Raw genomic sequence first — 6,000 nt, forward strand, 5'->3', positions numbered from 1 at the left:
TGGATGGTAGAGTTTACCTATCAGCGAAAACAAAAGATCAGAAGACCGCGGAAAAGGGCAGAACAAGAGAGAAAAAAGGGGAAAAAAGGCCACTTACCACCATGCAGTGAGTAGATGCGAATGCAGAGATATCCCCAGGCTCCATATTTCCCCACTGAGTAGTTTCATCGTTGGTGATTGCCTTCCAACTCCTCCGATGAGCTACCATATAATAATTTACCCCCTCCCAGCTCCCCACTGGGAATCGAGGGTAAGGTCAGGGCTGAAGGGGGTTAAAGGGCACCTCCCTCGGCTGAGGGAGCTCGCTTCCCCCAGGGTTGATCCCACTAGTCCCCTCAGGAGGGGGCGTTGGGACCTCGGGTGGAGAAGGCAGGACCGGCTCGGCAGACCCAAACTCAGTGCTTCCCGAAGGAGGAGTTCGGTCGGGGCGCGTCCTCTTCACCTGGTGCCTCTGGCTGCCCGAGAGTAGGTGGCGCGAATCGGCACTAGACATGATGGCTGCCAAAAGACCACAAGATATTAGTCCAGCAGGAAGCAAAATGCATGTGTACACAAGTCACATGACGCTACGCGACCTAAAAGACCGACCTACCCGGGCTCAAGCCTACCTGCACGAGCTTCTCCTCGGCCAAGTAGTCTGAGCAGAGGAAGCCTACCGATGCCCAAGACAGCATCGTTTTCCGAATCTCGGGGTTCAGCTCGGCCCCCGGGTCCTGGATAGCACAACTCCAAGAGGTGGGAAAGGGCCACCCCTCGGGGTTACGGACCACAAAGTAGTCCCGCTTCCAGGAGGGAATCTTATTCGGCAGCTCGTATAAGAGCTTGTAGCCGCGACGGGGGGAGAGGTAGTAAAAGCGCCTCTCCGGAGGAACCCCAGGAGCAGCATTCTTTATACAAAGGATAGAGGCGAAAACATCAAGGTCCAAGGGGAGGCAGTACTCGTGACATAGGGATATAGTCCCAACCATGTTTCGAACAGCGTTAGGGTGAAGCTGGTCAATGGTGACGTTGAAGTGGTTCAACACCTCCACTATCAAGGGGTGCAGGGGAAGATGCAGGCCAGCCTCGAGCTGTTCCTAGAAAATCACTGTCATTGGGACCATGCTCCCAAGGAAAGTTGCCAGTAGAGAGGTTGTAAACCAGGTCCCCGGGAAGGCGAAAGTAGCGGATTAGAGACCTGAGTCTCTCTGCTGTCATTAAAGAAGGGCCAAAGGTATCGGGCTCCCTCCCTTTAGAAGTGGACGCCATGTTGCCAGAGGCCTCCCGAGCCTCCGGGATATGCTCCCAGGCTCCCCCCAAGCTTGAGGGAGCATCACCATCTTGGCTATCGTCCCTGTGGTAGGTATGGCGTGGGTACCCAGACATGGCTGACGGTGATTGGGACTCACCAGAGTAGACGGAATGAAGCGAATTGACAAAATTGAGTAGACTAAGCGAATTACGCAACCTCAGAATCCAAAGCAAGATAGCGCGGACAAAGGTAGGGCCAAAGGGGGGGGCTCCCCATTTATAGCCCTCGCCCTCTCAAACCGATGGCCCGGATCAAAGCAGATCCAACGGTCCGCGGGCGCCCTGACCGCACGCCTTCTAAAAACCGAAGGCGATTGGCGGCACGTCTTCCGCGATTAAGGTAGTCGCAGTAGCACGACATTCGGAATTAAAGGCCACCTCAGCACGTTTTTGGAACCCTAAAAGTCAGAGAAGTCAGAAGATCTCTTGATTCCCGCAAATACATTTATTGAAGACAATCAATCAAGTTTTGAATTTTGGTCAAATCAGTCCATCGCGCTTCATAAACTCCCCGCGCTAAGGCGACACTCTTAGCCCGAGGAGTGGGGGGCAATTGATGAAGGATGATTTGACCCGACCTATGAAATGGCGACACGTGGACGCCGACTCAGCGTAAGCGACAGCTCAGCATCGTGTTCTGATACGGTTAAGTGATAGGCCCATAAAGCAGCCCGCTACCTGGTAGCGAAGTAAAGGAGGGGCTCGCCACAATGCGAGCTCCGAGTTCCCCGAGCTACCTCAAGGGATATTCCGAGGACCAATTCTACTAAGGGTACTTCTGAAGTATTCAAAGTTCGTTACAGAGTAGCTCACGAACGGGCCGCACAAGCTTCCCTCAGGAAGCTTCTAGTTAATAAGCCGTACTTGTCAGACTGGGCCACGTTCCTAACTGACGGCGCAGTCTCTGTCCTTTCGACAGTTTGCGCCCACGTCTCTCAGTAGGCGGAGGCGCGCCTGTCACTTTGGGGATGTGTCACTCGCCCGAGTAAGGAGTACGTCCCAACGGCCACCTGCGCAGCCCTGGCAAGTAACGGGTGTGGCAGGAACCCAGTGGCGGTTATGCCCGATCTCGCAAGAGCACTCCTATAAGAGCCCCCCAGGGCAGAAGAGAAAGGCTCTCTTGAGACCTCTAATCTCGGGAATATAGTGATAAGGCGCGACCTCCACTCTTAGCTTTCGTTTCTCTCTTTACTCCCCATACACAGTACTAACTTAAGCATCGGAGTATTCCCATCGGGCAAATCCCCAGGAATCCTTCCTTTCATCTTCTCAGGTGCCAGTCATTGCCAACGAGGAGCCAGTCAGCCGCCAGCTAGGAGTGCCCGGATCACGCCACATCATAAATACATCTACATAGTTTCTGAAAAACTTTTGCCATTAGTGAAGAAGAGCCATAAATATTTAAAGACAAAGAAAGAAGCATATCCAATAGGGCCAGGGGGTTTCAGAATAAGGAAGCCATTAAGGATTCATTCTTCAATTATAACAGAAGGGTGCAGCTTATAAATTCCCAAAGAGTAATAGTACATGATTGTGAAGTACTGGAAGCACACATTAACAAAAGAAAAATGAAAAGAAAAGAAAAAGAAAAACATCAATATGGATTAAAGGACCGGAATCAAATGGTAAAGTAAAATAGACAGAGCTAGTTAGGGTATATCTAACTACTGTCTGAATGAAGAAGATGTCTAATCGAAATGTGGGTAAGATTAAGAAACTGTCTGCACAGGGTACCTATCAATGCAATCTTCTCAGGGACCCTTGGGAGAAGGCTTTACATGCTGAAGAGCTTCCCAGACAGCACTATTACACTTGAAACCACTTCTGAATGCAATCTGCCACACACGGTGGCCCTTGCGCATCCTCCCCTTGGCTTCTGTGTAGGCCAACTCATACCAAATGGAGCTTGACGATGTATTGCCGAAACGGTGGAGGGACATCCAAGAAGCCTCAACATGTACCGGCATCAGCTGTAGGTTCTTCTCCAGTTCATCAATCACAGCCCTTCCTCCGACATGTATGTAGAAATGATCGAAAGCCAGCTTGAAGTCCGGAATGTATGGCTTCACCTTTGCATTGAACAGCTTCTTCGCCACTAGAGTTGCAAAGAAGAGAAGCTGCTCACTAATTGGGAGGACAAGAGGACCGAGGGTGGTAATGTTGGTCTTCAGAGCTCCTCCAGCAATTGCCCGAGAATTTTTCTTAGCTTTTTCTTTTCTCACCAGGGTCGCACTGTTTTGGTGCGCCCCCGTTCACTTAATTTTGGGATCCCACGTCCCTCTTGTTTCTTATCCCAAAACACTGTTTACTAATAAACAAACACAAAATAGGAAGAATAATTTGGGAATATTCCCTTTTCTCATTCCTTTCTCAGCAATCAAACAGACCCTAAGAGATTTATGTTGCTTGCCTAATATTCTATATACACTAATCTGCAAAAGAATAGTAGTTTTGGACAAGAAAACTTAGATGTCATTAATTCTGACATGAAGTAATTTCTAAGTACATCATAGAGAAGTTCTCGTAAAGGCTTAATCCCCATACATTCTCAGTTGATTAGTCGACCTTTGAGGGTGATTCAGGGCTGGAATTTTGTGGATGTGGATAGGAAGGAAACCAAGAATTTCTTTCCTCCCCCCTCCCGGCCTCCCCATTACAAAGTTTGGAGTGGGTAGCGTAAGCTTAGGTTCTTCTACTGTTTTCTCCTTTTCTCATTTTATACTCAACTGTGGCTGCCTATGTATTTGGAAAGGCACCCTGTGGCTTTTAAGTCTCTAGGGCTTTGAAATGTGCTATCTTTGTTAGCTTTAGGGTCTCATTCTCCTGTAGTAGAGGAAAGTCAGGAAGACACTTGGCCCACACTTCTTTCTTGTGATCTCCACAAGCAAGCCTATGTTCCTTTTAGAACTTCTCATGCTGCTGGTGGAGCAGAGTTGTCAGCAGTTGCAACTTGTTATGATCCATTTGTCCCATGTTGGTAGTACGGGAAGCTAATGTGAGGTATCTCACAACGGTAGTATGGGATGTTATTGTGGGGTATATATGTATTTGGGTTCCCTCCCTCTAACAGCTAGTTTTTAGGGGTGAGTTCTCCCAAGGCACATAACAAATAGTATTAGAGCCTAACTATGCCTCCCAGTTATAATCGTGCGGCGTAGGTGGTGACGTCGATATTGCAATGTTTGGCCAAGACTAGGTGGACTGGTGCAAAGCCTGCCTGTGTGGGCACCTGGAATGCGGAGCATGGTGGAATGTTACGATCCATTTGTTTCATGTTGATAATATGGGATGCTAATATGAGGTATCCCAGATCGGTAGTATGGGATGCTATTGTGGGATATATATGTGTTTGAATTCCCTCCCTCTAATAGCTAGCATTTAGGGGTGAATTCTCCTAAGGCACATAACACAACTTGCAATGATAGGAGGAAGAGAGAGAGAGAAAGAGTGAGGGTTGGGTGAATTCTCCTAAGGCACATAACACAATTTCCAATGATAGGAGGAAGAGAGAGAGAGAAAGAGTGAGGGTCTCTAGCTACAAGGGTGAGGGTTGCAATGGTATCTTTGACAGCAGTGAGACTTGCGCTATGTATCGGCAACGTCGATGAGGCTCGCGCTATGTGCCGGTGAGGGTGAAGGGCCGATGGGGAGGGAGGGGAAGAATCGAGAGGGAATGAGGGGTGGTGGGGAGGGAGGAGAAGAAAATAGGGAGAGAAATTTGTATTTGATTGAAGTTTGGAGTCTAGGTTGTCGTTAGGTTTGGACTCCATCAGTTTCAAATTTATTTGGGAGTGAGTGACATGTTCAATCCTCATTGGATGGGACAAAAAAATTTCTGTCCCTAGGGGAAAGGTGATGTGAAGTTGGTGTTGATTGATATCATGACATCAATGTCACCCATCACCACTCACCCACAAATCAATTTGGTAGACTTAACTTATTTGTGTGTTTTCTTTCAACCAGAATCATGACTAAAATTTTGAGCCAAAATGTTGCTTTTGTAATAGTAAATTTGATAAATAAAATAAAGTGCAAAATTTATTCTTCTTTAAATCTTACCCTTCATGCAATTGGTCAAGCTAGTTGTAAATTTTAATCCTTCGCTTAGGTTGCGTTTGTTTGCAATGTAAATGCAGACTAATGTAAAACTCCACTCCTAGTCCTATTTGTCAGCATTTGTTTGCGATGTAAATAAGGGCCTGTGCAAAGCTCTACTTCCTGTCTACATTTGTCGGCATTTGTTTGTGATGTAAATAAGGGTTCATGTAAAACGCTTAGGCTGCGTTTGTTTGCAGTGTAAATGCAAACTAATGTAAAACTCCACTCCTAGTCCTATTTGTCAGCATTTGTTTGCGATGTAAATAAGGGTCTATGCAAAGCTCTACTTCCTGTCTACATTTGTCGGCATTTGTTTGTGATGTAAATAGGGGTTTGTGTAAAACTCACTCCTAGTTCTTATTTATTGGTGTTTAATGTAAAACTCCACTCACAATAGAGTTTTACATCGATAATTACGTTTTCAAAGTACAACGGTTCACAAATTTTAAATTGATCGGTGTTGAACTTCATTGATGTACTTTTACACCGCAAACAAACGTAGCCTTAAAGTTACAAAACCTCCACCATTAACAATGATTTTTGTTTTCTAAAACAAAACAATTGTCATGTAAAAACAATTTACCAATAGTTGGTGGTAAGTTGGTATATTAT

At 46.6% G+C, this 6,000-nt stretch overlaps 1 pseudogene; it reads right to left on the reverse strand.

Annotated features, from left to right (window-relative positions):
- Nucleotides 1–3,041: 3,041 nt before the first annotated feature.
- LOC104604625 (3-ketoacyl-CoA synthase 4 pseudogene) lies at nt 3,042–3,832 on the reverse strand (annotated as a pseudogene).
- Between the last annotated feature and the right edge of the window lie 2,168 nt (nt 3,833–6,000).

Source organism: Nelumbo nucifera, chromosome 6 (assembly GCF_055504915.1).
Source record: "Nelumbo nucifera cultivar China Antique chromosome 6, China Antique-T2T, whole genome shotgun sequence".
NCBI lineage: Eukaryota > Viridiplantae > Streptophyta > Magnoliopsida > Proteales > Nelumbonaceae > Nelumbo > Nelumbo nucifera.